This window comes from Microcebus murinus, chromosome 1 (assembly GCF_040939455.1).
Source record: "Microcebus murinus isolate Inina chromosome 1, M.murinus_Inina_mat1.0, whole genome shotgun sequence".
NCBI lineage: Eukaryota > Metazoa > Chordata > Mammalia > Primates > Cheirogaleidae > Microcebus > Microcebus murinus.
In genome coordinates, this window is record NC_134104.1 from 92,076,213 (window position 1) to 92,092,752 (window position 16,540).

The window sequence follows — 16,540 nt, forward strand, 5'->3', positions numbered from 1 at the left end:
GATACCACAAATGAAGCATTGGTACAAATTTGTTCTCACTTTGATTACGATTGAGGCTTAGCAAAATCATGTTGCTTCGCTGCCCTCTGTTTAATTACTGATACACAGCATAGATTCCCTGATGTCTCTGGGGTCTATTTTGGTCTTGAATATACCCCTAGTGGTTCTTCCTTTATTAATTTAATATTTATTATTAAACAGAGGTTAGGGGTCCTAAGGGTCTCTGTCAGTCAATGGTTGGCTCAGAGTGACCCTAAATGCCAACTCCCAATTATCAGGCAACTGACATCTTTGGCATCCTAACAGATCAGTATTTCAAGTCATTATGTCTGAAATACTGTAACCTTGGGAAAAGAACATAGCAGAATATACAATCAGATGGATCAGGATTTGAATCCCATCTTTAACTACCAATTTTGTTACTTTGAGCTACTTTACTCAATCTTACTGTGTTCAGTTTTGTCATCTGTAAAACAAGATAATAATCATCTCATAGTCTGTTCGTGAGTTATTAAATGAAATGGGCACAATAAGCATTTGATGTAGAGTAGACACTTAATAAATGACTGGATTATAATTACTTTTTACTATCTTACTTCTACTATTTCAGGGGCTTGCTAGTTGGTCACCCAGCATCCACTTCTCCCGCTCCAATACACTTGCCACACTGTTGTCAGTAGGGTTTTTAAAGATGAGAATTTGGCAAGGATTATGTTTGATTTTTTCCCCCAGAATTAATGAATAAATGAGTGAAATTAACAAGATTGACTGTTAGAAATAAAATATTTAAATACTCTTGCTTTAAAAGAAAAATTAACAGATATCTTTTGCCTACATTTCCCATCTTAACCAAACAACTTGCAAAAAAAAGTTAAATCCTTGGTTCTATTTTTAAGTGACTACAACACCGAAAACTGCACTAGATAGTATGTATTTAGGCATATGCCTCTGATTTAAAAGTGTTTTGTGCTTATTATTATTATCAGTATTGCAAATGAGTTGAGTATAACATAGATATAATGTCTTTGGTTGTTAAACAAGATAGGAAGACCCATTATTTGAAATAAAATGTTTCTAGTTTGCCTACAAAACATTATGCCTGGATATGAACCTTTAGTGTGTTAGTAATTTTTAGATTAAAAAAAGAATTACTCTTAATGCTTTTATATTTTACCAGAACAATTTTTTAATGCTGCTTTAATTTATGCTGACAGATTCACCTAGCCTAGGGTATAAAACTGTCTGGTATATTGGAATCCATCAGGAAAATTAATCTCTTTGTTTAGAACACATATGTGTATATATATATATATATATATATATATATATATATATACCTAAGCTACTACCATCTATATTTTTAAAACATATGAGGATGATTTTATACACCTAATGAACGATTGTATACTGGGTTTTATAATAGTTAAACCAAACATTGAAAATACACTCAGCCTAAACTCCCCAAGAATATTCTTTTCCACATTTGCTTAGGTCTCACTTCTTCCATGAAGCTTCCCCTGTTATGCCAGCCTTTACACATCTCCCTCCTTGTCTGAATCTTGCAGCACTTATCATTTGAACCACATAATTTGGCACTTAATGACTTACAGTTTTATACTATTTGCTGTTCGTTGAAATTGCTTTCAAATCTTGTCTTTCTAAGTAGATTGCATAGGCCTTAACAGCAGAGACAATGGTCTATATTATTAATTTTTTATTCCCTCTGGCTTCTAAACCTTATCCTATAGCATGTTTAGTTTGGTCATTTTCAACCTATGAATCAAGAGCCATGGAATTAGAGAGAGTGGTTTGGGGATTGGGGACATATCCCAGAGTTATTCCAAAGCCCAAGAGTCCATGTAAAAATGTGTGTGTGCATGTCTGTGTACATGTGGATGTATGTACCCTTCAAGAAATTAGAAAAAGATCTTCAAATTAGATACTTTCTAATTTATAGCATGCCTGTGATGATAATGTCACATTTAAAAAAAGGAAGTTGTAGAAATCACACAGTATGTATAATATAACTCTATTTTTATAAAAACAAAGTGGTTTTGAACAACTTATTTACTCAATCTTAGGGAGTTCAGTTTTGTTATCTGTAATACAAGGATAATAATCACCTTATATAGCCTGTTAGTGAGTTTTTAAATGAAACGTTGCATAATAAGCACTTAGCATAGCTTTGGCTGATAGTTATGCAATCCTGGCAATCTCTCTGGGAGCCTGGGGGAAATGGTGGCCAATGGTCACTTCACTGTAAATGGTTGAAACTGAAAGGAGAGGTCCTGCTAACACAACAAGGGGCAAGGAGCAAGTTCGTACTATACAGAGGGGGAGGAAAGGGGAGAGAAACAAGGATTGCTAACATTATTTTCCACTTGAGCATTTGGCACTGACATGGTTGTGCTGCTTTCCCCCTAGATTTGAGCCAGATTTGGGGAACTCCTGGAAAACAGTCTAGTGAGGCTAAAGTTCTATGTTCAACATCTACATCTTAGCCATCTTATAAACAAACAACAAAAATCAATCTGAAGCTGCAAATCAACCTAACTCAAATTTAGTATATAATCTCAAATCAGTTGAGAGTTCATGATCTACTATGTAATGGCTCTGGAAACATCTTTCTGAAATCTTGTCATAATGTCACCACTCTGAAACTTGTAATCATTGACTTTTCCTGTTTTCAATCCCATGTAGCCTTAATTCCAACAAGTTTTAGAAAGCTTTCCATAGTTTGGCATTATCAAATCTTATTCACTTATGCTTTTCAACTTCCTGGTTTCTGGGATATACTAAAGAGTCTAATGAGCAATAATTTCTGAGCAGAACCAGAAGCAAGTGCTTGTTCGATGGGAGTGTTGAACCTCCCCCACTGAGCTGTGACAGGGTATGGACAGGTAAGACTAAGTGTAGGCTAGGGGCGTTCTCCTACACAGGCAGGAAGGAGATGATCAGAGATCAGGCCACTGAATTCTCCATACCCACCAAAGAGGTGTGACTAGTGTGCTTGGTATCTATTGCTGCATAACAAATTACCCCCAAACCCAGCGGTTGAAAACAACAATAAACCTTTGTCATCCTCAGTGTTTCTATGGTTCAGGAATTCAGGAGTGGCTTAGCTAGCTGGGCAGTTGTGGTTCAAGGTCTCATCAGGTTGCAGTATTTAAGACGGCAACTACAGTCATCAGTCATCTAAAGATCCGACTGAGGCTTGGAGGATTTGTTTTCCAAAGCTGCTCACTCACATAGCTGGCAGGTCTTAATTATTCCCTGAATAGGCCTCTCTACAGGCTGCATGATGTCCTAAGAACATGAGAGAGAGAGAGAGGGAGAGAGAGAGAGAGAGAGAGAGAGAGAGAGAGAGAGAGAGAGAGAGAGAGAGAGAAGGAGAGAAGAGAAAATATTCTTTTTTATAGCCAAGCCTCAAAACTCACATAGCTAACAACACTTTCTCCACATTCTATGTGTTAGAAACAAGTCACTAAGCCAGCTTACATCCAAGGTGAGGAGAATTAGACCACTTTTTGCAGAAGGGGGGAGAAGAAATTTTAAAATTTGTAAACACATTTTAAAACCAACACATGTGGGTATTAAATGCATTTATCTTTCATCTTTGCCATCAACATGGTATATAGAATGTAGAAAGTATAAATGAATGGTTTCTCTTTAATCTCAGCTGCCATTGCCAGTGCCTGTACTGGGCATGGGCTTCCCAGCAGTGGTGAAGATTCGCCAGGATCCACCTGTGGTTTCATTCCCTCATGACCATCAGGTGACTGCAGAGTGCAGTATGTAACCAAGGGACAACCCAGTGGACTTTTCCATTGAGTTTTAGAGGTCCTTAAAGGCAGGGACCGCGCCTTAATGATCAGTGTACACTCAGTGCTGGATGATGTGGCGGGGATATTCCCTATAAATATTTGTGGAATAAAGTAAGTTGGTTGGCATGTTGAATTCATTACCTCGCTATTATAACATGACTCCCTACCCAGCAGCACAAGTGTATGCGCCCCAAATTGAACATCGAACAGCCTCTACTGAGGCCCTCTCGATTCACACAAATGTCTTATTCTGTAGTGTTGTCCTTACTTTTCCATGAATGTTTCATCTTCTTTTTCCCGCATTCTGAAGAAACATACCTTTTTATAGCCTACTTCGAATATTGAGGAAAGTGTAGTATAAGCTTAATTTCTGTTTAAGGTTTATATTTTAAAATTTGTATTACTCTGAGCACAATTATGAAGATTCTTGGTTTTCTGCACCTGTTGTCTTTTAACCTATCTCCCCAAAATGTCTTTCTTAGGAAATATTCTTTCTCGTTAGGATTGAGATTCCTAGCTTAGTTGTTAGACACCATAACGAGTTTGCATTCCTATCACTTATTTGGGTTATTCTTCTCTGGCTCTGTATGTTTGCATTTCGACTTCTCAGAAGCAAACTGCTGCCTGAATGACCAGCAAATAAAATAGGGAAAAAAATGTTTTTTCTCTTCTGATGTAAGGATATCTACATAAAAAAACACCACCAACAAAAAAAATAGAGGACATGTATGCAGACAGGAACAACTATATTACAGAGGTAGAACTCCATTAATATTAGCTAATTCCTATTAGGTGCTTATTAGGTGCTAGACAGTGAGTTAAGTGCCATGCATGGATTATCTCATTTAATCCTCTCAATAGTCCTATGAAATACTTACTATCATCATACTCATTTTACAAATGAGGAAAGCAAGGTGCTAAGTAACTTCACATATGTCACTCATCAAACACTAGTGAAGCTGAGATTTCAATCCAGGCTGTCCCACTCCAGAGTCTGTGCTGTTAGTCACTATACTATATTTCTTCTGTATGAATCTATGTTATGTACCAGGCATTATACTAAGTGGTTTATGTACATTTTTTAATTGTTCAGTCCTAATAACTTCCAATGATATAGGTGCCATAACCACACTTTTAGAGATATTAAAATAGAGGCGGAAAAAGTTGAAGCAACTCTCTCAATATCATGTAATTAGAAGCAGACTCCATCAAGGGCTCCAACATCAGAGAGCTACAGTCTAGCAGGAAGCTGGGGATGAAACTGATTGCTCATGAGTCCAGGTGATTTCCTATTTTCAGAGAGGAGGCTTGTAGTCCCCTGGGCCCTAGGAAGAAGATGTTTTTTACCTTTTTATGACCATTTACCACATTCAGCCCCTCACCTTTCTTGTGAATGGCCACAGGAGGCAGGAAGTTTGTGAAAACAGGACTATTGGCACTACCTCCTAGGTATGGGTAATTTGAGAGTTGAGTCCTGAGAGCCATGAGCCACTGGTATCGCCTGGACCATACACGAAAATTGTTGGGGGCAGAGAAGAATTAGAGAAGTGCTGGTTTGTCTTCCACAAATACTGTACGTACAGAATGCATTATTTGTCTCCATTATTTATCTTGTTACTGCTATGAAAAATTGTTCAAAACCTGAATGAATTTAGTGACTTTACATCATACTGAAGCTTAGGTTCTACATTGAGCAACTAATTGAAAGTCAAGTGTAATCAAACTTTTCCTTGCTCAGCCCTTGAATCACCCAGTGTTGGAATGGATTACCATGGCTTCGGTTGAACACCAAAGGAAGTGGTGTTATTTGCATTCAGAGGCTGCATGGTGTGAAAAATACATACCTCTAAACCTAGGAGTTGCACTCAATAGAACAAGATACTCATAATGTAAGATGAATTTGAACACTAATTCCTACTGAGGGAACAGGTGATTTATGTCACCTGTTCATGATCATGCTCTTTTCTTGGTAAAGGCTTATTCATTCATTCTCTCTTTCTCTTTCTCTCTCTCTCTCTTTCTCTCTCTCTCTCTCACCCCTCTTTCTCCTCCACTTTCTTCTGTTTGCAATAGTTGGATACTAGTAATTTGAATGTGTGCATGCTGCAACTCCACTATGCATTCCAACCTTAAAATATATCAAAATATATTTTACAAAGACTTTCAGTGACTTTTTTTGAAATATTCTAGCATTGATTACCAAAGAGATATGTACAGGAAATGATAAATTTTTTATGTAATTTCTCCAGAGACAACAGCAATCACAATTTTTTTAAAAGTTACAATAGCTAAAGTACTTTATTCAATGAATCATTTAAATTTGCTTCATTCACAATTTTGGGGGGCCTTATGAACTTATAGCTCTTGTAGAGTAGAAACTGGGAGGAGAAATACAAAACTGTGTAAGATATTATAAAATGTAATATTAGATGAAGTATGAGTTTAAATTTTAAAATCTATAGTGATTTCAGTCTTACTTTCCTAGGCTCATAATTTCAGTGTTCTTCACGTCATGACTGAGTTCAATGGTTTATTTATAAATTGGTAGTCCAGATCGTATGAGGAGAGAAATTATGTGTGAATCAGGGTGCATATTTTTCTTTCCTCTTTAAGTGTTTCCATTCATGTCACTTCTGGCATCCCCCCTTCTAGTTGTGAGGCATTGAATTAGCAAACTTGAATTTGTTTTCCATCCAAGAACTACATACATAACACAAATACCTTTGAGAGTATGCATCTTGGAAATTGACCAGTGCTTAATTCTGCAGTTTATAGACAGGCTATACTAGGATTTTATTTGATGTTGAAGAATTGACTCAACAAAATTTATAGAAAGATATTTTTAAAGACATAGCTGAAATCAATGTTCATATTTTCACAAAGATATGGGGATTTTATTGATATTTTAACTACTATTGGAATATTTTGCCATTTTGCCATTTGATAAGTACCATAAAATGTGACACCCATTAAATGGATTATAAAAGCCTAACACATTTTTCTGACTCTGTAGAGTTGTTATATTATTTTTTTAAGTGTTTGGCTACAGTCATCATCATGATAAAATAGAATTTTAGTATATCCAACATGGAGAAAAGACAAATGTTTCATTAAATCATTGATAAGAACTTAAAGTATTGATTGTTTCTTGACTCTATAACAGAGACATCATAACTAGGTGTAAGTATTATAATATGCAGCACTGGTCATCAGCACTTTAGAGTGAAACAATAATTCTGGGACCAGAATCGCCTCACTATTCCTTCTCCCTTCCTTTAGTGTCCACCTCTTTAGTTAGAAGTAATCAACCTCAATAGATCACAAATTAATCACAGCCATTAGTGCTCTTTAAAGAGAAGATTGTGTGGTTGCTCCTATGAAATGTTCTGTTCCTCGGGGTGATGAGTTTATTCATCTGGAACAACGTCAGTTCATCAAGGTTTGTGGCTTATCTAAAGATCCAATCCCTGTAATTTTGTATGCCATCTGATTTCATGTCCATTTAGTTTAGTGGTTAGACAGCCACAGGCAGACCTAACACATGAATCCAATATCAAAATCTCGAGAAAAGGCAAATTCCTAAAGATTTAATTCAACATTCTTAGGCAGAGATTGCCTTGCTGCTTTTCTTTCTCCTGGGGAAATACATATCTAGATAATGCCAAATCTGATTAAGAAAAGGCTAAATGATATGAAACATTACATGTAAATATGCCCATGGTAAGATCTATGCTTTAGAAGAACTTTTAATGGAAGAGGTTGGGAAGAAATGGGTTGATTTTGAAATGGGATTGTACACATTGCTTTGGAAGGTTCCAGTGACTGCTAAATGGGGACAAGGGAAATGGAGGAGTCAAAGATGTTATCCAGGAACTGTGCCCAGGTAAAGGACAGAGAGTTGGTTCAGAAACAGAAACATGGGCAAGAGGGTGGTAATACGGCCATATAGCACTACTCCCCAGAAGAGCAATGGCAGGAATTCCTGTCTAAATCCCTAAAAGAGAATTATCAATTGATTCCCAAAGTATAATAGTGTTGAATAGCCACGTTTCTTTGGAGAGTAAATACAGCAATTTCTCACACATTTGGCTATAATGAATTCACTCTTGCAAGAAGTTCAAGGGTAGTTTAGTTTATGATGAAAAGATGCTACTAAAGATGTCAATGTGAATATAGCTTGATTCCACCCTTAGGGATCTTACAATGGCCCTTAAGAAGGACAAGGCCATTACAGATATACCTATAAGGTAAGGTAGAATTGGCCATAAATTAGGAGACAAGCACTGATGATTTGGGGTAAAGGTTACCCCCATGAAAATGTCAAACCTGAGTGGTAAGAATCAGTGGGCATAAAAAAGGGTGGCTTTAAAGGATAGATAAGATTTTATCTAAGATAACCAAGGCAAAATGAATTATTGACTGAGCAATAATAATAATTACAATTATAATGGTAATACCAATAATGGCTGCTATTTTCTATTGACTATATGCTATATATTCCATGCGTGAGTCTATATAATTTAAATACATTGTCTCACTTATTCTAAAAAATAGAATGAATTTACACTGAATTGTTAGGCAATTGGAACCTGCTAAAGAACTTTGAGCAGGGGAATAAGTAACAGCTGACGGTTGGGAAGATTAACAATGTGGAGCATTAACTGGTGGGTGAGAAGATCTGTTAGGAGTTATTGCAATAATTCAGACTAGAGGTAACAAGTGTCCAAACTAGACATTCACACTAGATGAGAATGAAAATCAAGGAAGAACCTGATACATTCAACAAACATCCTTTGAATACTAGTTTACGTCAGGCATGATGATAGATTCTGGGCAATAAGTGCAGATAAGATAGACCCAATTCCTGGCCTCTTGGCACTTAATGTCTACCAAGGGATATTGTAAAAGAAGATAAGTTTTCTGGCCTTAGTAAGAAATATTGACCTAAAACTAGTGTGTGTGTGTGTGTGTGTGTGTGTGTGTGTGTGTGTGTGTGTGTGTTCCTACCCTAGTTTTTAGAGTTCTGGAACTCAATGGTATTCTACCTCTTCCTCAGTATACTCCCTCTTACTGATTAGCAGAGAACACAATAGGTGGGGCAGAACAAACTCAGCTGCAAGCCAGACAGAGACGGACATCTTTGGGGGTAGCACAGCTTGAGAGAAAAAAAAAAAACATTTTTCTTAAAATTCTTCTCTTCCAAGGTCAGGGTAAGGTTTAGGGCAACTGACACTGGAATGGAAGAAAGAGGATACAAAAATACATATGACTTTGGCAGTCCCCAAAGTATAGGCCAGACTATCTTCCTCATTGTGTATAAGTTTACTCTAACCCATTACACAAACACAAATACTGTGAAACTTATAGTATTTTGACCTGTTCCCATGAACTCAGAGCAGTTCACACTCACATTACCCAATTTATTTTCCCAACACTCGTGTTCGGCTGATATTACGAAACTTTTGTGGAAACCAACTCAAAGGTTAAGTGATTTACAGGTACACAGCTAGGAATGGAGACAGGAGGAGGACCAGGCCTTCCAACTCATTTTCCCCACAAGATTAGGAGTCAAAAAGCACTGTTAACTGGTGTTTCCAAAGTCCCGGGGAAGAAGGTGACCCTAGAATTATTGCATAATGTGCTAAATGCTGTCTTGAAATATTGAATTAATACAAATTAATAAAATAATGAAAGTTCAATTCCTTATAAAGTTGAGGTTAATTCCAAAAGCATGTACAACCTTAATTCTTTAGTCTAAAGTTAGGAAGAATGAGGGATTTGGATTTCTGAGACTAATGATAATCATAAGGCAAGTTATCTTGCATAAAATAAAAAGATAATAGTAAATTTTCCTCAGTAATATAAAAATACCTATTGTCTAACCAGATTGATGAGCCACACATGTTTTGTGAATATTTATCAGTTTTTGTGAATATTTCTTTTCTCCTCTTTTTTTTCTTGAATATATCTTTTAATGCATATATATTAGAGCATTATACAGCTCTACTTTGGAAAGATAAGGAAGAGAAAAATAATGACATTTGTCTCTTTTTCTCTACCAACATTTTACTATATTTTATTAAGGTTTTTATTTTTTCAGAATGTTTTCATTTAAACTTAGCATAAATTTTGTTGTTGTTGTCGTCCACTCAATGCAATACCTTAGGGCTGAATACATCATAATAGTCCAACAAAAAATATTTTAAATATGGCAACCTTAATTGGAATTTAGGAAATAAATATTTGTGTATAATAATTTATTTATTCACTAGAGCAGTTGTTTCAGCAAAGTATTTCATCTTAGTTTCCAAAGGGCTCCTACTCACTACTAAATATATTTAAAATCGAAGCAAAGAAAAAATAATCACTTTCATTCTGTCCAAATAGACTATACAGTGCTCAACAGTTAAAGTCTTCTGCATTTAAAAAAAAAAAAGATCAGAGAGATGATTATACTTGTATAGTTAATTAATTAAAAAGGACATAAGTAATGGTTCACTGGGGAAACTTTTGTATCAGTGTCTATTATGAGGGATCCCATGATGTAGGGACAATAACGGGGTGCTAATTCTGAATGCACACAGTGCTGTCCTACAAAGACATCAAGATTTGTAGGAAATCAACCCTCTAGCAGTCCTGGCAAGCCAGACTGACCCCAGCAAATGAAAATAATCAAAAGTAATTAGAAGCGTGCTGGACTACTCCTCGGAGAGCCGAATGGGAGAGTAAACATGCCTGAATCCTCGAGCCACTGCAAAGGCCCATGTCTGAGCTGTTAGGTGCCCTGACCTTGTCCACATAAAGATGTGATTTATGAAGTGCAGGGCACAGCAGCAGGGCTTCTGTCTTCTCCTGGAGAACCAAATTACTGAGGTGGAGATTAACATGCTTTCAGTCGGGCCCATTTCCAGACCAAGGGAAATTTTTTATTTACATTTTTTTTACCTTTAATTTCCTCTTTTCTTTTTTAACAGCCACCCCCCCACCATAGATTTTTAAAAGAAAGGAAAAAAGTAAAAAAAAGGTAGAGTTCATCAAGAATGACCAGAAATCTCTCTCCAGAGCAGGGGTGGTGATGTACATTGGGGGCTAGGGACATTCAGAGCTTTTTGTTTGTAAACTTGCATTGTGCTGGTCTGTTTTGCTAGAACTGCCTGCCCAGCATCCAGCCTTCACCTTCTAGCTTAGGGAGCCAAGCTTGTGAAATACATATCTGATTGAAAAATATAAATAATTAAAATTAAACAGAATATTACCTTTGATTCCATGTCTTTTCTCATCTAGCTTCTCCTGCCTAAAGGTTATGCTTCATTACAAAGCTTACTCTATTAAGTAAAAAGATTTGGGAGAAGAAATTGTGGGTGGTAGAGAATTTGGAGGAGTAGGAGGACAGACAAATTGGGAGAAATATTTATGTATGAATCAGTGGGAAATCTCTTGATTCCTAAAGACATCTTTCATTTTTTCTTATCTTTGTCTCAGTTAGGTTAGGTGAGAATTTACAAAATCCTATTCTGACATGGAAAAGGAAGCATCGATTTTCTTTTTAAACACACATCAATATCTATACACGAAGCTAATTTAATTAGCAAGCAGTTATTGTTCAGCCAAATGTCAATTTCTCAGATTATTTCATGCTTCTTGACATGAACTGTATGGAATAGGATTTAACAGGATCTCTATTAATAAAACTACACTTGAGAAATGTAAAAATACACTTGTACATTTTTGAAAAGCTACAAAAAAACAGTGTTAAAATATGTCAGACTTGGAGTTCAGTGTATATTCAGCCACCTCAAGAAAACCAAAGCTGCAGAATTAAGGGAACGCTACTTAGACTGAGGTTATAAAGTGCCTTCCTCTATAAACTAAAAACATAATGTCAGGGTGAATGGGAACATACTTTATTAACTTTATGGTATTGAAAACTGCCAGCAAGTTGTCTTGTTTTTAAATATTGTCCTCTGCAGAGTGTTACAGTGCTGTTTGTCCACAGGAAGCCTATTAAAAGTGGACAGTGCAGTCATTTCATCTGGCTTTGGCTGGACTGCTTTTTTTCCTTTAATGATGTGCTGGAATGTACCATGCCCATAGGGTCTCCATTAGCAGAACTTTTACTTCTGGGACGACCATGAAGTTTAAGGCTTAAAAGAGGCATCAGTTTACAGTCTTGTGGGAATCACTTGAATACTGGAGCACTAACTTCTTACTGCTTTAACTAATATATTGACTTATTTTAAATAAACAGTTACACAATGAAGGCAGAGCCAGTGGCCTTATTGGAAATCTTTGGGCTTTTTAAAGATTCTTCAATCCACACAGCTGAGGAAGGAAGGAAGGGGCCTGAGGAGGGTTTATGCCCTTTTCAAACCAGGAAGAAAACACATTAACCTCTCCCACCCCAGCCCTGCCTTCAGCCAAAGGGGGATCTTTACAACTCCCAGAAAATCTATCAGCTCACACTCAAACCTCATATTTTCCAATGGCTTTTTCCTGGTAAGCAACAATTAGCAGAACAATAATAAAAAAAAATCATTCGTTCTGGAAAAGTGTTTTAAAAATATGATTCTCTTTTTAAACATTGCTGATGAATCATCCTATTTTCTACTTTTCCCAAAGCTATACATTTGTTATAGTTTGTTCTCCTATTCCATCCCCTTAATATTTAGATCATCTGTGCTGATACATGTTTGCAAATTAAAGCTGGTTTGAGATTATAGTAAAACCATTATTTTTAATAGCCCATTTCAAGGGCAGCGCTAAACACTGCAGAACACGCATGTTACTGATTACTGTTGAGTAGACAGTGGCTTTTGCAGATTAATTTGTAACTGGGAACTACTGTAAACAGATTTCACCAGAAATCCCAAGGAATAAAGGGAATTGGTGGTGGTATTTGGCTCCTTGTATTTATTTATTGTTTTAGAAATTTTTTGATGGAAAGCAAGCTAACAGGGGAGAAAAGCAAGCCCCCTGCAAAAATCTTTTCCTCTAGCCTTCTCTCCTGTTTCACTTCTGTTGGAGGAGATAGGTCAGATCTTCTAAAAAGTTATTTTTAAATAGCAAGAGGCCCCTTTCAGGAGAAACGAGGCACGTCTAGCTATTCTGGGATTTCAAAATTCTATCTTTAAACTTAACATTGTGTCAAGAAAAAGTAGGATGACTCTGCCTTTACATGCAGTTATTGTTATATAACCTAAGAAGAAGAGGACTGGGATGGGAGAGAGAAAGAGATTGAGACTTAGTGTTTTGTTGTTTAGACTTATTTGCCCTGGTCCTTCTACTGATTTCCTTTAGTCTTTTCCACAATTTATTCAGGAAAGAACAAGACTGATGATAATGTTAAGGATCGTGATGTCAATATAATAATAACGATAATGATGAAATGAATTCTCCATCCTTTTAGGTAAATCTTTCAAGGTCTCAGAGAGTAAGCGTTAACTTTTTGGCTGTATTTGGGGAAGATAATTTCGTACGTAGAAACAGACTTATTGCAGGCCAGTGTCTGTGGGTCTGGGCTGCCGTGGGCCCTCGTGGCGACGTGAGGCTCAGGAAGGAGCAGGGCAGCTAGCGAGGCAGAGGGCAGAGCCGGGCTGGAGCCTGGCGGGCGGAGGCGGGTTCACCTGGGTGGCTGGAGCCGCGGGCGCTGCGCTTTATTTCGGAGCGCAACGCCATCTACCGGCCTCCTGTCCCACCTGCAAGTATCCAGACCTTGCCGGTCGCCCCGCCTCCCCCACCCGAACCCAATATAAGGGGAAAAACTCGGAGGCCCTTTCCACGAAATCCTAATTTAGCCAGGACCTGCCAATGATCCCACACGACCTTTTGTTTATCACCGACGTTTCCTCCTTTTCAAAGCAGCTCTGTAAAGGGCAAGGGGGTGGGGGCCGCAGCGCTGGGGCGGAGGTTGGGGCGCTGAGCTCTCAGACCCCTTGATCAGGCTGCACTGTCTGAAGCAATCGGTTCCCCAGATTACTTGTATTTAATACACAATGCATCATAAAACAAATCCCTCAACCTGACAGGAAGAAAATAGAACAGCTCATAGCTCGAGCCGGTCCAATTTATGGCTAAATTAAAAAAAAAAAAAAAAAAGCCCCGACAATGGGCAAGTTGAGGAAGGGCAGGAAATCAATGGCTGCAAACCCGGGGCTCTTCAAGGTTCTCAAGCGCCGAACTCTATGGGAATATCTGACCGGGGTTTAGGTTATTTACAAAGGATTTTTCCTGTCCTACCTACCACTGCTGTGCGATTTTCCCTCAAACAATGGCCATTATCTGAAATAACAGTTCAATGTCACAGATAACAGGCCACCGAAACGAATTAGTCACCACCTCTTGTCATTTTCTCTCCCCCACACCCCTCCCTTTTGTTACTATTTTTATGTTTAAATCAGCATTTGGGAAAATACAATTCTACTAGATTTACACGTTTATTTGCACTTGGAGAAAACAAAAACTGGGTGGCATTAGTCTTATCCCGGTTTGAAGATAAACTCTAACCGTCACTCCAGCCCGCTTGCTGCACCTCTCCCTCCGCAAGGGTCCCCAGACTCGCTTACTTTGCTTTACTTTCCATTGTTGAGCCATGGAGTTGGAGTTTGCCTATTTGTTTTCATGAATGGAGTCTTGTGATAAATAAGCATTTATTTCCATTTAACCAGTGGGATTTACTAATCTTCCAAGGTTGGCTATAAGTAAATCTGTAGACCCTTTTATTTTGCCATGCATTCTCTGTAGTCTTTCTTCCAATGTTTTTGCAGTGTGTTGATAAAGATTGACTAAATACATTTTAGAAAGTTATTAAACATAGTATAACTAAAGGCAGCATCTATGATGTTAAAAATTAAAAATGATCTGAGCTGTCAAATTGCGCGTATTCCACTTTTGGGGGTTCATGGTGTCTTAATTAACGTATTAAAGAAAATGGCAACAAACCGCACTTAGACAGTCGTCAATCTCTCTGAGCCCATAATACGATATTTGGGCGGGTTACATGCAAACAATGTTTCAGATTTTAAAATTTCTTCTTCTAAGAAAAATGTGATTTGAAAATTTAGCATGCCCTTCTACTGGCCTAATTATAAAAAGGTAGGGAATAAATTAGGGTACGAGTTTCAATTAAAAACTTTTTTTTTTTTAAAGATGCTTAGCAGAAAACTGGAAGTGTCATGTGTCAACTTTTCACTCTTGAGGCTGCTGTTTTCTGAAAATTTCTAAACTAATCATGTTTAGTCTGAGCCAGCGTCCCTTTACCCTGAGCCTCATCCTCCAGCGCCCTCCCCTCCTCCTCCTCCCCCCAGTCTGCCTCGGCGCACACACCCTCACACCCCTGAAAGCGCTTCTCCACCCTTTCACGTCCCTCCCCATCCCCCATCGCGCACACACACACACACACACACACACACACACACGCACGCACGCACACACTTACACTAGTGCTTTCAGGACACCGAAACAGAGGATATTTCCCTGGGGAAAGAAACCCTGCCCGGCGAGATCTCCCCATTGGTTGTTTACCCGGAGAAATCTACATGTATAAGGGGGATGGTGCATCCATAATCAGTCTGTCCCTATAGGACTCGGGTCTTGGCGACCTTTTTGTGACCTCTCCCGCCGGAGAAGGCTGCTGTCACTTTAAAAATTTACTGAAAGAGGAGCCGGTCTGGCTTCCGATCCCTCTGGGCGGCGGGAGATAGCTCCCTTTCTCCCTCGCCCCGGGTTCTTTCTGGATGGCCGAGCAGATCCTCTTTAAAGAGACAGTTCATGAAATAGAGACCCGGCGGCGGAGCTCGGAGTTGCGAGAGGGGCGATCCCGCGAGGGTCCGGGACGGCGCGGCGCAGGAGCTGCGCGCGGCGTCGGGCCGCCCGCGCCCGCCGGGCCCCCCACCTTTGCAGACTCGCCTCCGCCGGCGTGTCCCCCGCCCCCGCACTGGGAAAGAGAAATGGAAGAAGTTTTAGTGGGTTTCAGATAACTTTCATTACACATCGGGCTGATAAGAGCGAGAGAAAGTGAGAAAAGAGGGAGGTGATGTGAACCAGAAGGAATAGCTCTGAGCTCATTTAGGAAGGGGGGGGAAAAAAACCCAAACACACCAAACCCGGGTCACCCAGACGAGAGAAGACTTCATTTCTGGTCTTAAAAAATAACACTGTTGGCGGACAATAAATCTGAAACGCGTGGTCCGGGAGAGCAGATCCCAGAGACGGACAAAGTTGTCAGAGACCCATTTGGAAACCGAGACGCGAGGCGGTTTTTTTTTTTTTTTTTTTTTTTCCTCCCAACATCTCGAAATGTTGCTCGGGATCGTTTGAAAGGACTTTTGTGCAGAAGCTCCGGGGGGCTGCTGATTATTTTATTTTGCCTATTTTAATTCTTCTGTGATTGTGATTGCCTTTTATTGCTGAGTTGAGGCCATAGAAATCTGAAGGTAAGAGAACTTCTCACTTAAAAAAAAAAAAGTCTTGGCGATGCGAAAGTTTGCCACTTCGGACAGTTTCCTGCCGGGGCACCCTTGCTCGCTGGGGCGCCCCCCGCCCCCAGCCCGCGCGGGCCCCCGCCCCGGCCTCGCGGAGCCCTGCTGCTTATCTGCGCTGCTAAGCCGGGCGATTTCCTTGTTCCTCCTGCGGAACGGTGCGGTCTGGACGCGTCTCGGGGTGGGTCCTCCGGCCTTCGGTGGGTCTCTCTGCCGGCTGCCGGCCTCTTTCCCTCCCGC

General features: G+C 39.1%; 1 protein-coding gene across 15 annotated transcripts in view; it reads left to right on the plus strand.

Moving 5' to 3' along the window:
• Positions 1–16,540, plus strand: part of MECOM (MDS1 and EVI1 complex locus) — a 537,691-nt gene that overhangs the window by 459,362 nt on the left and 61,789 nt on the right. For 4 of the 15 annotated variants that reach the window (XM_020286230.2, XM_076004057.1, XM_012779231.3 and 1 more), the window contains exon 1: positions 15,306–16,255. The exons of 7 other annotated variants lie outside the window; for them this stretch is intronic. The gene's annotated coding sequence lies outside the window, so the exon portion shown is untranslated. Of the gene's footprint in view, positions 1–15,305; positions 16,256–16,437; positions 16,501–16,540 lie in introns of those variants that run through there. 4 more of the 15 variants (XM_012779227.3, XM_012779230.3, XM_076004062.1 and 1 more) reach the window with 2 other exon arrangements.